Source organism: Triticum urartu, chromosome 2A, assembly GCF_056163025.1.
Source record: "Triticum urartu cultivar PI428250 chromosome 2A, HENAU_Tu73, whole genome shotgun sequence".
NCBI lineage: Eukaryota > Viridiplantae > Streptophyta > Magnoliopsida > Poales > Poaceae > Triticum > Triticum urartu.
In genome coordinates, this window is record NC_141874.1 from 8,364,533 (window position 1) to 8,379,804 (window position 15,272).

General features: G+C 43.6%; 1 long non-coding RNA gene across 1 annotated transcript; it reads right to left on the bottom strand.

Annotated features, from left to right (window-relative positions):
• Nucleotides 1–7,063: 7,063 nt before the first annotated feature.
• LOC147982794 (uncharacterized) lies at nt 7,064–7,614 on the bottom strand. Its single transcript, XR_015614900.1, has 3 exons — nt 7,444–7,614; nt 7,241–7,351; nt 7,064–7,157 (listed from the first exon to the last, which is right to left on the bottom strand). It is a non-coding gene; the product is annotated as an uncharacterized LOC147982794 (long non-coding RNA).
• Nucleotides 7,615–15,272: the final 7,658 nt, after the last annotated feature.

Below are 15,272 nucleotides of genomic sequence, written 5' to 3' on the forward strand. Positions count from 1 at the left end.
AAACAAGAATGCTTGGAAAAAGTTTTCACGTATACATTCAACAAACTAGACCATTTGCAAGGAATAAACTAAGGTTTCGTTACATAACGGGTCAAGTTTCCATACAAACAGTTGCACTTCATCCGTTGATTTTAAGACATTTTCCACACTCAAGACAAACCATTGCATGTAAGATGTCAACATTCGCATTTTTCCAAGGTCCATTGGGTATATTTCAGCCATAAGTTTATTTCTAGATATTTAATGGACATAATTCAAATTTGAGTTACGACTACATGAAATAAGCAAGAAATGGGTTAAAATCTTATTTGTGGTACTTAATCTATGTATTTAGGCCTTATGGAAGGAAATAAAGGTAGCCCTAATCAATAGGGGGGGGGGGGGGGCGAGGTGGAGACTCAGGCACCAACATGGGGCATAGTGGTTATTTAATTCTGAAAAAATCAAATGAAGTGAGAACATCATTTTTACATGGAATGGTATCACAATATGACCCCTAGAGGTTGTGATAAAAAGTGGGCATATTTTGAAGAAAAATCTCATGTAGCTGCTCTTACAAGCCAGACCACCTCACGTGAAGAAACTAGTGTTCACAAGGGAGCCGATCAAGTTTACACGGGAAGTGATTGCTGCTTCATCCATTGACCTTGAATTATTTTCAGACACATCACACACCACTACATGTGACATGTCAAAATTTGTCATTTTCTAGGATCCGTTTTCTATATTTAGGCCATCAAGTGCATTTCTAGGCATTTATTTGATTTAATTACAATTTAAACTACATGTACATGCAATAATCCTCAAAAGTTGGCTAAAAAATCTTATTCGTGATCTTTCAGTGTATGTTTAGAACTTATGTAATCAAATAAGAGGAGTCCTAAGCACTAGGTGGCCGAGACTCGGGCAATAACATGGTTTTTGTTGACATTTTAATATCACAAACTTGACATAGTGTCATGATATGACTGGTAGAGGTTGTGTACAAAATTTTAGGATGTTTCACAAAAGGTGTCGCATAGACTGCTTACACAATAGACCATCTATAAGGAAGAAACTAGCTTTCGAGAAGGAACGGACCATCCATGTGTGGAAAGCGACCATTGTTTCTTCAGTTGGCATCGAAATTTTTTCCACACGCAACATTCGCCATGACATTTGACGTGTCAAAATTTGGCATTTTTCAGAATGGTTTGCTATATTGAAGCCATTAAGTGCATTATTAGGCATTTTATCATTAAAAATGTTAAATCAATTCAAAAATTACAGAAACACCTAAAAATTTATATGTGCCATATTACAAGCAAAAATGCATTGAGCTATGCAAGGTAAAAAAAGGGTATTTGTTCAAGTCATAATAGAAAGAAAAAAAATAGAAAAAACATGTTCGTGGAGTGTTTTATGAAATACACTCGGCAAAACCATTTGTTTGCTGAGTACCTCCAATTTGACACTCGGTAAACCTACTGAGCTATCTGTGTGCCTCATTCTAGTTTGTCAACACAAGGCTCCCATGGATGACACTCTGTGGCTGTTGGATGGTCCCAGATGCGACATCCATGCCGTCTACTCTCCTTCTCTCCTTATTCCCTCTTTTCTGTCTTCCTTTCTCACTGTTGGATGGAGATCCATGCAGAAGAGGTTCCCATGGGATAGAAGCCTACCTGGAGGGTCCCCACAGTGCCACCACGCATAAGGCCACGTCCCTGCCGCAAGCTCCCCCCGCGTGCGAGCTGAGGAGCTCGGTTCGAGGTGCCCTTTGGCCGCAAACTTGCTCTAGAAGTTTCTGAATAGCCCTTCTCTTTTGTGGATATTTCGGAGTTATGGATCTCCTTTGCGGAATAAAACGATGATGAAAATGAGGAAACATGATCCAGAAAAATAGTGCCTAGGAGATATTCAATATCACAGGGGCTCTCTCCCTAGCCAGAGGAGAAAACCTTTACCCACCAAGTGACGCTGCCCTGTTGGTTTCTTAGTGGTCAGCCCAAGTGAACAGTCAATTGTGGCTGTTAATTATTCTCTTACACAAGAAATAATTATGTGCTTTATAGATATTCCCTAAGAGTTAATTTAGGGTTCTAAATAATTCCCAAAATATATTTGAATGCAAATGAAAATCCAAATAATATTTAGAGCATCTTCCATATTTTTTATATTGAAGGAGTTGTATTACATTCACTCGTTTTATTTATTTTGAGTTGGAATTGTTTTGATTTAAAAATTCAAATAAGATCCAAAATTAATATTTCAGAAAGTCATTTTGTTCCCTCTCATTTAATAGTTAATAAACTACAAAAAGGTTCTCATCGTAGTCAATACTAGATCAGATCAAGTACCACATGGAAATTTTAGTTAATACTTTTTAAATAATTGACGATACAAATTTTAAAATATTAAGATGTTATAGTAATATGTTGCAATGATCTTCTTAAGATGGCTAGTGTAAGATATATTACAGAGCCCGTGTATAGGAGTCAATGCATATGGGTAAAGAAGACCCATAAACTTTAAGGTTGTGGTTGGGTTTACCTTAATAATTTATTTATTATTTTTTGATGCTAACTAAGGGTTTCATTCATAAGGACATCTTAGTCAACGGAATTTTCTGCATGTTAGCGTATGCCTCACCCACATACAAAACTTCAATGCATGATTATCGGTATAGTAAGCCAATTTCCTAGGGATAATTCCTCAACACCTACCACCACTACTCTACCCTTGCTCTCTCTTAAACTTGGACATTAATTTTTACTAGTAAATCTCAGTAAAGCAAAGGTTTGGAGTACATAGGGATGTATTAGTGGCAAATGGAACCTGAGAGAATATGATTCATACCTTCAGATCTTCTCGGATATCGACAATACATACTTACCACCTCCATATTGGAAAATGATATGACATTTTTTTTACACTTGGGGATTTTCATCTGCTCTAGGCAAATATGGCACAAAACACCTCTAATGGCCTGCAGTAACGGAGCACGCCTCTGACGGGACCTCGAATGTCAGGCATAACCGTGATGGTAATAAGGCACCAGAGAAACAACTCTGGTAAACGTAGACCTCGGAGTACAACTCGAATATATCTGCAAGTGTCGGGGTATCACCTTGATGGCAACAATCCGTCAGATAGAGATTGACGAGTTGCGGAAGTCAGAGCACAACTCTGAGAAAGTAGCATGTGTCGTGGTATCACCCCGACGGCCGTAAATCGTCCAAAAACAACAGTTTTGAAAACTTGGGAAAGGTGGATCATGGCTCTGACAACGTAGCCGATATCAGGGCATCACCCTAATGGTAACCTAATCGTTGGAGTGTCACACCAACCGTGGCATGAGTTCCAGAGCAGAACTCTAGAAGTACCAAGACAATTCTACCTGTAATATATAACTCTCATTGGTAACTCCCGCGATCTCCCACCACAGGCGAAAAAGATGGGATGTAAGTCCGGTACAGAAGCACTTTGAGTTTAGTTCTGGTACAGAATATAACTCTCGAGGCATCCCTTCAATGGGCTTTGTCTAGTAACAAAATAAATTCATGTCCTAGGTAGAAATAAAGTCAGATATCACCTAAGCTTACTCGTCACTCACATAACGGTTGCGACCCACTTTGCCCACCAGGCTAGAGGTCATTTAGACCTTAATACATGTTTTAAATATCCTATTTCAGGAAAGTCTGGATCTCATCAAGGCCAATCTGCCGGTTAACGACAAGGTCGCGGTTATAAACCACAGTTTGTTTGGAGGAAGAAATCAAAGACAAGCAGATACTTGAAGTGCTCGGGCACTACGGGCGATGGCATGCCCCCTGGTTATATAGGCAAAGAGGATATAAGAGGGCTATCAACGACGGGGTGCCCCAGACCTGCTCCTCAGAGTCCTCGGGGGAATGCATCGCCAGCTTGTGGCAGACGACAGGGACTCCATTGTCTACTGTATTAGGCACAAACCTTAGTTCTCATACTCCGTCTGCCCGGAAATACATGTCCGAGAAATAGATGTATCTAGACATATTTTAATTTAAATGCATTCATTTGTATCCATTTCCATGATAAGTATTTTCGGGCGAAGAGTGTATAAGACTAGAGTAATCAATCCAGAAAAGCAGGAAGTACAATATTATCTCGATCCGAGGGCCTGAACCTAGGTGTGTTTCTCCATGTGTGAACCATCCGGATCTCTGATCCCTGCGATGCTTCAGATGAGTATGGTCACGAAAATAGCACAACGGTGGACGCACGCAGATCTCCGTAATGGCTTTCCGATTGTGTTCCCACCAAATAAAAACGTTTTTGGCCGATAATCTTTGGCCACCATGCGCCAAACACTATTCTCGACAATCAAAAAGAAAAAACGACGAGGGTGCAATGCATAACAATAACCAAAAGCAAACATAGAGAGCCCAAATAAATGTAAAAGCATTTAATGGCCTGCTGCTTCTGACCATGCTTATCGACCACCTCAATATACGGAGAGGAACCGCACTTCCAATAATAGTTGTCATCCGCATACTCATACCTAAACAAAAGGCAAATTTTGGATAAACGTGTAAATCCATGAAGAGCGCCTTCATGATTTTCTTCGTAGTGTACATGGTTTTCGGCAGTTCATGGCCCTCAGGCAGGCTGTTATCCCATACTCCCAGAAATGCTTCAAAGCAACCTCGGCTATAGCCATACTCAGTCTTGACGGCCATCAGTTGTGAGATGGCATCCAGTATAGACAGCTTGGCATCCTCATAGAAAGGTTTCTTTGACGAGGCCAAGATATCCAGGAAGGCCTTTGCGGTTTCCTCCGGCTCCTCCGGTTCATTCGCTGAATTTGACGGAGGTGTCGGCTGTGCAGCAAAGACATCATCTAGCATGTCTCTAACCCCATCGTCCTCATAACCAGCGACATGTTGTCGTATCACCTCCTCTCTACCACGGTCCCGCTGGGCAAAGTTTATCGGCATATTAAAGTTGGGCATAAATCCATGCGCGCGAAGGTGCTTAGTCATCTCACTCTTATCTCTGCGAATACGTCTCTTACATTTGGCACACGGGCATTCTGGCACCATCCTCATTGGACTACGGAATATCTCTTTCAAAAACACATCAGTTTTCTCGACCCACTCTGTTGTTACTTGATTCCGATGGAAAAACCCATTATACATCCACTGGTTATCCGCCATCTCTGCTTTATTGGAAGCCACACAACAAAATTGATGATTCATTTAAATCACTCACATCAATATTTTTTTTAGAGTGTTGACGAGAAACGACATTTAATCCACCTACATCTCTAATAGGTAAAGATGGGTCCTAATCCCACCCGAGAATGTGTAGATTGAGTACGTTGTCCATGCTCTACCCCATTCTGGGACAAAATTTCGGCAGCACCTCCCCGTTGTTCTCCAAATACACGTCTTGGCAAAATGCCGAGAGAATGTGCATCCGGAGAACAACTGGGAGGTGCCGCCGAAATCCTGTCTCGGAACGGGGTAGAGCATGAACAACTTACCCAATATACACATCCTCGGGCTGTCCGTGGAAAGCGCTGGACAATCCGAAAGAGCTGCGGTGATAAATATGCAGTTGAATGCATATTTATCGATGCAACCCTTTCGGACGGGAGACCTAGATTACGCGACTTGACGTGAAAATTTAATCTAGTTAAAAGAGGCTAGGAGGTGAAGGTGGATTCGTAGCTCACCCTCCGCTGTAGAGGAAGTAGTCGAGCAGCGACAGGATCATGGACCAAACCTAGACGACGAAGGCTCCTGGGAGATAAAAACCACAAAGCCTGTAAATTTTACCGAGTCAAAAAATTTGACGGCATCACATCACATAAAGCATCGACACTTCAAACTATGAAAAAATCATATTGCTAATGACATCTAGTCAAGGTTTTAGATCATCATGATACTTCAAATCCATCAAGTGTCAAATTTCGTTCTTCAATTTTTAGCAAGATCATCATGATAAAATAACTACTCATCAGATACCAATTTTGTCAACATCACAAAATGAAACTATAGCCACTGGTAGAAAAAGGGCCTATAGTCCCGGTTCATAAGGGCCTTTAGTCCCGGTTCCGGAACCGGGACTAAAGTGTCGGTACTAATACCTCCCCCCTTTAGTCCCGGTTCAATCCAGAACCGGGACTAAAGGCCCTCCACGTGGGCATTGCCCAGAGCCCAGTCAGGAGACCCTTTGGTCCCGGATGGTGGCACCAACCGGGACCAATAGGCATCCACGCGTCAGCACTTCTGTGGCTGGGGTTTTTGTTTTTTTTGAAAGGGAGGGGGGGGGGGTTGGGGGTTTTGCGGGGTTAATTTAGGTGTTTCATATATTGTGTTAGCTAGTTATAATTAATAGAGAGAAGTGTCCTCTCTTATGTCCGTGCTTGGTCGACGCTACGTACTATACATGCGTATATAGAGAGGACTAGACACGCTAGCTAGCTAGTAAGCAAACGAAAGAAACAGAAGATCGTCATGAACATATATGCATATATACAGAGAGAAGTGATATCGACCACCTCTCCTTCTCCGAGAGATTGGTCGAACAACAAGTTCTCGTATATCTATCTGACACTACCGGCTACATATATACAATAATTATCTCCTACAAATGTAATCATACGGACTCAGGGTCCACATAGAATTCTCCGTCTTTAGGGATCACGTGGTCAAGAAAGAATGCCGCCAATTCCTCTTGAATTGCTCGCATGAGCTGGTGCTAGGAGTTCATCCCGCTTCCGAAACATCTAATTTGAAGAAGGGGGTCAATACATATATATATATATATATATATATATAAATGAATGAAACTCAACACAAATGATGGTAATAAAATAAAATTGTGAATGTTGTTATTTACGTACTTCATATTGTTCGTTAGAGTACCCGCCCCGCTCACAGGTCGTGTGGCGGATGGACTCGCAGATGTAGTATCCACAGAAATCATTCCCTTGTTCTTGCCACAACCACTTTACAAGAAATAGAGGTCAATCAAACTGATAAGCAAGAATGCTAAATGGTATTGATGAAACTAGCGCTTGAATCACTAGGAGATGCGCGGAACATGCTACTATAGTACTTACTTTCGGGTGTCTAAATTCCAGCTCCTTCGGCAGTCCCGGAACTGTTTTGGTGAATTTTCTCCAAACCCTGCCGGATAAAGAAAACAATTACTTGATATCAGGAAATGAACAAAGTTGCTGATATGGTGGATAATGATCGATTTAACTTACTTCTTGAGGATTTCAGTCATGTCCGCATACTCCTTGGGATCTTTTCGTTTAGAGTCCAAGACGGTTACTACTCCCTGCTCAAGCTTAATCTCTAGGAGAATATAGTGGTAACTGCACACACATGCATAACTCATCAATTACATTACTATAACCTTGACTAATATATAAGGGAAACCGAATACGCACAAGACAGTAACACTCACCTGAAGTTGTAAGGAAAGAGTATTATATCTTTGTTTTGATTTATTACGAACGATCGTAGCAAGCTGGCCTCGGTAGCTACGGCATGAAGTTTAACCTGAGTTGCATCTATGAGATATGTGTTAATGATCCCAATATCACCGACTTGTCTTTTCTTCAATTCGACGATCTTCAATCTGCATAATATAGTGAGGATGATTATAAATACATGCAATGAAAGAGCTAAGCTATATAGAGAAACTTAATGAAAGAAGTAGTACTACTTACAGACAGTAGCAAGCGACCGTTGTTTTATCGAGGGCCAATTGATTGAAGAACTGATAGAACTCCTCAAATGGAACAGGCAACAGATCAATTCCAACGAGGTCATGCTCCGGTTTAACTCTCGCATACAAAGTACTCCTCCCCCCGGAGTCTCTGCAGATTTTCAAGTACCAATCATGCAATCTTCGCATCATCGTTGATAGAGATCTTTCATCTTTGACGAGAGGCTTCCCGTACTCGTATCTTTGTATCTGCACGTCCATGGGTTCATAATGTACTTCGTCGGGCAGGTAATCTGCAAGATTGCTATAACCGGGCACCATCCTCGGATCATTATCGACGTTGTGGCTAGGCACCTTGAGCGGGGGCACGATTGCTTCGCTTTTTCGCCGAGCTGGGCAATTTGTTTCCCAGCTCGTCGTTCTTTCAGCCTTTGATCACTGACAGTACTTCCCGACCGCTCCGCTTCGGCAAATTCCTTTCCAATAATGCGGTCATAGTTTCCTTTCGGCCAATCAGACTTCGGTGGTTTTGTCAGGGTAGCCAGAGTGCGCTTCACTTTCACCCGATCTACCTTCTCCTCCGAAAGTGGATGTTTCTTTGCTCTCACCCCTTCAAAGAATTTCTTCACTTCTTCTCGCGCGATCTCGGCGTTCTCCTCCTGGGTCCTCTTGTATGGTAACTTCTCTAGAGTCTTCAGAGAAGGACCGAATCTGTATGTCCTCCCGCCTCTGGTTATACTGCTAGACGCCGACCGAGCAGACGTAGCGGTTGTCTTCTTTACTTGCTTAAGAGGCGGAGGAGAAGGACAACGACGTGCCGGAGCAGCCGGAGCGGCGGCAGGTCTCTTCCGCCCTTGCTGACGAGGCGGAGAAGGAGGAGGCTGGCTGCTCGGGCGCGTCGGCGCAGGCGGAGAAGGAGGCGGAGTGCCGCCGCGCGCCGGAGAAGGAGCCGGCCGAGGGCCCTGATCGTCACTCGCCGGAGGAGGAGGCGGTGGAGGCGGAGTGCCCTGACTCGCCGGAGGAGGAGGTGGTGGCGTCCAGTTCGGAAGGTTGATGAGCTCCTTCCGCCATAGGCATGGAGTCTTCAGAGCAGACCCCAGCCGAGTCTCCCCTTCAGCGGTAGGGTGGTCAAGCTGGAGGTCCTCAAATCCCTCCGTTATCTCATCCACCATCACCCTAGCATATCCTTCTGGAATCGGCCGGCAGTGAAAAGTTGCGCCGGGTTCAGTAGGAAAAACAGAGCCAACAGCCGCCTTGACCTTCAAATTCATCCGTTGCGTCATAAGGTGGCAATTTTGAGACTCCGTGATAGCATCCACGGGATAGCTGGCAGGAGCCGTCAAGGCATGCTCCGGCTGAAGCAGCTCGGTGGAAGCCACGCTGCTTCTGCGCTGAGATGGCGGGGTAGCTTCGGGGGAGGCTTCGGCAGTACGTTTGCTGCGATTTGCTTCTCGTTCCTCTATCGCGTCCACCCTTGCTTGCAGCGCCTGCATTTGGGTCTGCTGCACTTTTTTCCTCCTCTCATGGGATTTGTAACCGCCTGCGTCCGGAAACCCAACCTTCCACGGAACGGAGCCTGGCGTGCCACGTGTCCGTCCAGGGTGCTCAGGATTCCAGAGGGCCATTGTGAGCTCGTCGTTCTCTCTGTCTGGAAAGAACGTCCCTTCCTGCGCTGCTTCGATATACTGCTGAAGCTTACTGACTGGTATGTCCATTTGATCGTTCGTCCAAATGCACTTCCCTGTTTCAGGGTCCAGGGTTCCGCCAGCCCCGAAGAACCAAGTCCGGCAACGGTCTGGCCAGTTATTTGTCTCTCGTTCGATCCCTTTATGAACCAGATCATTCTCACTCTTGGACCACTTAGGCCGGGCTACGAGGTAGCCACCTGACCCCGTGCGATGGTGAAGCTTCTTATTCGCAGCATTTTGCTTGTTTGTCGCCGACATCTTCTTACTCTTTTCTGATGTCTTGTGGGCCACAAATGCGGGCCAGTGATCTCTGATCTTCTCATATCTGCCCTTGAATTCTGGTGTCTCATTTTTTTCGACAAACTTATTCAGCTCTTTCTTCCACCTCCTGAATAGTTCTGCCATCGGGATCTTGTCCCTAACTAGAACCCCGCACTGAGCAACAAATGCGCTCTTTGTCCGGAGGGGTTCAATAGGTTGGCCGTCGGGCGCGATTGCTATGATCTCAAACTTTTCATCCGAGCTCAACTTTTTCTTCGGGCCTCGTCTCTTTACCGAAGTTGTGCTCGATTCGGAGGGCTCGAAAAAAGAACAAAGACTTAATTAATATGTGTACATACCAAAACAATGAATGCATCAATCAGCTAGTCAGCATAGGCTTAACTAATATATATACCTGGCCGGACTCGGTTCGGTCACCGGAGCCGTCATCACGGTCTCCTTCTTGCACCGGCATTGGGTCACCGGAGCCGTCCTCATGTTCTTCTTCTTGCACCGGCATTAGGTCACCGTAGCCAGCTTGTTCACCCTCTCCTTCCAGACCATCGGTTTCGCTGAGAAAAAACGAGATGGCATCACTTCCTTCTGTGATTATGTTCCTCAACAACGCTTCTTTTGTTGCTTCGTCTAGGGCGGTGTCCATAGTTTCTACAAATATTTACAACATGGCAATTATTATTCAAACATGACAGATGGATATATTAGTGACAAACGTAGAACTAGCTACCTAATCATAGTAAGCTATCGGGAGGGGGTATATATCGACAACGACGACACTACATCTCTGTCCCTCGACGACCCTCGTTCCCGATAAAAAAAAGAGGAAGAAGAAGAAATATAAGAGGAGAAGAAAGAATAGAGGAGAATATCTCCTCTATTATTTCTTCTCCTCTTTTTTTCTTCTTCCTCTTCTTTTTTTATCCTCTTCTTCCTCTCATGTTCGATAGGATCGCCGAGGGGTCGGGAGGTTGCCTAGTGTCTCAGGATTCAACAAAACCATGTCTTCATCATTAGGCGAAAGTAACATGTGCATGATGGTATGAAGCTCTTCAATGTTGTTCTGGAACGGACTCCCAGATAGGATAATCCGCCTTTTGGTACAAAGTTCAGCAAGAGCCTTCCGAATATCGCTATTTGGAAGGCCTTTGCTGAATTGGTACCAAAAGGCGGATTATTCTATCCGGGACTCCATTCCAAAACAACTTTGCAGAACATCGTACCAACATGCCCTGGTTACTTCCGGCTAATGATGAAGGCATGGATTTCTTCAATACTTTGACACTAGGAAACCTCTCTCTACTTCCGGCTAATAAGAATAAGAAGAAGAAGAAGAATAAGAAGAAGAAAAGAAGAAAAAAAAGAGGAGAAGAAGAAAGGAATAGTGGAGAAGAAGAGAAAATAGAATTCTTCTTTTTTCTTCTTCTTATTTATTTCTCCTCTTCTTTTCGGTAGAGGAAACCCTAAATAGCTAGCAAGTATCGTGGGTGTGAGATACATGTGGCCTTCGGTGTCGGACACTACATCCACGTCCCACAAGTGACGTGGGCGTCGACGCCCGCGCCACTTGTGGGATGTGGGTGTAGTGTCCGACACCGACGGTACATGTATCTCAGACCGACGATACTTTCTATTTAGGGTTTCTCCTCTACCGCTCCTCGACCTCTCGACAACCCTCGTTCCCGATAAAATAAAGAGGAAGAAGAAGAAGAAAAAAGAAGAAAAGAAAGAATAGAGGAGAAGACTTCCTCTTCTTCCTCTCCACTTCTTCTCCCTCTTCTTCCCTTTCTTCCTCGCCTCTCTCATGAATGTCCGACGTTCTCGACCCCCCCCCCCATGTGTCGAAGAAAAAAAAGAAGAAAAAAAAGAAGAAAAAAAAGAAGAAAAAGAAGAGGAGAATATTCATCATTTTACTTTTCCTTATTTCTCTACTTATTTTCCTTTTCCTTATTTTACTTTTTCCTCTCCACTAACATCATCATATATATGAAAAAATGCATATATGAAAAAAAAACATCATCATATATATCATCATCATATATATCATCTATCATCTATGAACAAAAATATTCCTAGATACATAAAAAATTTCTACAAACGAAAATAACCTAAAAAAAATCATATGATCATCTATGAACAAAAAAAACATCATTTGATCATCTATCATCTATGAACAAAAAAAATCATCATTTGATCATCTATCATCTATGAACAAAAATATTCATCATTTGATCATCTATCATCTATAAACAAAAATATTCCTAGATACATAAAAAAATTCTACAAATGAAAATAACCTAAAAAAAATCATATGATCATCTATGAACAAAAAAATCATCATTTGATCTTCTGTCATGCATCTATGAACAAAAAAATCATCATTTGATCTCTATCATCTATATATGAACAAACATTTGCAAAGGGGATGGCGCCGGCGGCCGGACCAAGCTAAGGAGAGGTCGGCGGCGAGGATGGCGTCGGGGCAGGGGCGCGGGCGACGGCGAGGGCGGGCCGGGGCGGCGCGCGGGCGACGGCGACGGGGGCGGGCCGGGGCGGCCGCGTCGGGGCAGGGGTGGGCCGTGGCAGGGGCCCGGGCGACGGCGAGGGCGCGGGCGACGGCGGGCGACGGCGAGGGCACGGGCGAAGCGACGGCGACGGCGGGGCAGCCTGATGGCGTCGTCGGGGCGAGCTCGGCAGCCTGGCGGCGTCGTCGGGGCGGGGAACTGGCGATGAAATCTGAAAAAACACTAAGTCTCTGCTTATATAGAAAAGGCTTTGGTCCCGGTTCGTGGCACAAACCGGGACCATTACCCCCCTTTAGTCCCGGTTGGTGCCACCAACCGGGACCAAAGGCCAATTTTCGGCAGCCCAATGGGCGGGAAGCGGCGGCCTTTTGGTCCCGGTTGGTGGCACCAACCGGGACTAAAGGGGGGCAATGGTCACGGTTGGTGCCACGAACCGGGACCAATGCTCCCTTTAGTCCCGGTTGTTGCCGCCAACCGGGACCAATGCTCTTGTGCTGCCCGCGCCCATAAGTTTAGTCCCACATCGCCAGTTGACAGCGCCCGGCACTGGTTTATAAGCTCTGCTGCCTCCTCCCTCTCGAACTCCTCTGAATAGCAGGCCTATGGGCCTAATTTGACACTGCTTTGCCTGTGGGCCTATTGGGCCTTCTGCGGGCCTGAATCCTGGCCCATGTAGGGTTTCTAGTCGTATTCAGGCCGTGGAGGCCCAGTAGGTGGCATTTTTTTTTGGTTTTTTCTTTTTTATTTCTATATTTTTTTGGTTTTTATTTTTTTACTTCTATTAAAACTAAATACTTACAGTTTTTTAGTGATTTATTTTTGCTTTTAGGTCACAAAAATTATAAATTTTCTGTTAGTGCCATTAGTTTTAAATTTTAAATAGTTTAAATTTGAATTTTTAAAAATTTGTGTGAATCACTAGTTTATGAATAACTTTACTATAAAATTAGAATTTTTTTTTCTATTTTTTTTATTTCTACTTAAAACTAAATACTTACAGTTATTTAGTGATTTTTTTCTTCTTTGCTATTTATTTTTATGAATCACTAGTTTGTGAATCACTAGTTTATTTCTATTTAAAATTAGAATAACTTTACTATTGATTTTAGGTCACACAAATTATATTCTTTTTGCTATTAAAGAATATTATAGTTTTATTTTAGTTGATCATAACATAATATTTTAATTGATTGTTTTTATTTTCATAAAAGTTTTGTAGTTCATTTTGTTTGCTATTAATTCATTCTTTGAGCTAAATGACTCTGAAATTGGAAAGCATTTCAAAATGAACTCTGAAAAGGTTGAAAGTTGGCATGGTATCATCATTTCACCCACATAGCATGTTCCAAAAAGTAGAGAGGGTTACGACAAAAACTTGATGCACTTCGTGTACAAAATGGACAATCACTTTCGAAGTATCAAAGTTTCAAACCATAAGACATGAAAGTATTTCAAATGAACTCTGAAAAAGTTGAAAGTTGGGATGGTATCATAATTTCACCCACATAGCATTTGCTTATTGCGGGAGAAAGTCTTCACTTTTTCTTCGCTTGTGTCATTTGCTTATTGCGCCGTAACCATGGATAATCTTCATTGTTTATCAGGTTGCTTGGGTCAGCCTTGACATTGAAGGGAGGAATTTCATGAAACTTTTCATAATCTTCAGACATGTCTGTCTTGCCGTCCACTCCCAGGATGTCCCTTTTTCTTGAAAGAACTGTGTGGCGCTTTGGCTCATCGTATGATGTATTCGCTTCCTTATCTTTTCTTTTTCTCGGTTTGGTAGACATGTCCTTCACATAGATAACTTGTGCCACATCATTGGCTAGGACGAACGGTTCGTCAGTGTACCCAAGATTTTTCAGATCCACTGTTGTCATTCCGTACTGTGGGTCTACCTGTACCCCGCCGCCTAACAGATTGACCCATTTGCACTTAAACAAAGGGACCTTAAAATCAGGTCCGTAGTCAAGTTCCCATATGTCCACTATGTAACCATAATATGTGTCCTTTCCGCTCTCGGTTGCTGCATCAAAGCGGACACCGCTGTTTTGGTTGGTGCTCTTTTGATCTTGGGCGATCGTGTAAAATGTATTCCCATTTATCTCGTATCCTTTGTAAGTCAACACAGTCAAAGATGGTCCCCTGGACAACAAGTACAACTCATCACAAACAGTGTTGTCACCTCTGAAACGTGTTTCCAACCAACTGCTGAAAGTCCTGATGTGTTCACATGTAATCCAGTCGTCGCACTGCTCCGGGTGTTTGGAGCGCAGACTGTTCTTGTGTTCATCGACATACGGGGTCACCAAGGTAGAGTTCTGTAGAACTGTGTAGTGTGCTTGAGACCAAGAATATCCGTCCCTGCATATTATTGAGTCTCTTCCCAGAGTGCCTTTTCCAGTCAGTCTCCCCTCATACCGCGATTTAGGGAGACCTATCTTGTTAAGGCCAGGAATGAAGTCAACACAAAACCCGATAACATCCTCGGTTTGATGGCCCATGGAGATGCTTCCTTCTGGCCTAGCGTGGTTACGGACATATTTCTTTAGGACTCCCATGAACCTCTCAAAAGGGAACATATTGTGTAGAAATACGGGCCCCAGGATGACAATCTCGTCGACTAGATGAACTAGGACGTGCGTGATGATATTGAATAAGGATGGTGGGAACACCAGCTCGAAACTGACAAGACATTGCGCCACATCACTCCTTAGCCTTGGTACGATTTCTGGATCGATCACCTTCTGAGAGATTCCATTGAGGAATGCACATAGCTTCACAATGGCTAATCGAACGTTTTCCGGTAGAAGCCCCCTCAATGCAACCGGAAGTAGTTGTGTCATAATCACGTGGCAGTCATGAGACTTTAGGTTCTGAAACTTTTTCTCTGGCATATTTATTATTCCCTTTATATTCGACGAGAAGCCAGTCGTGACCTTCATACTGAGCAGGCATTCAAAGAAGATTTCTTTCTCTTCTTTCGTAAGAGCGTAGCTGGCAGGACCTTTATACTGCTTCGGAGGCATGCCGTCTTTTTCGTGCAAACGTTGCAGGTCCTCTCGTGCCTCGGGTG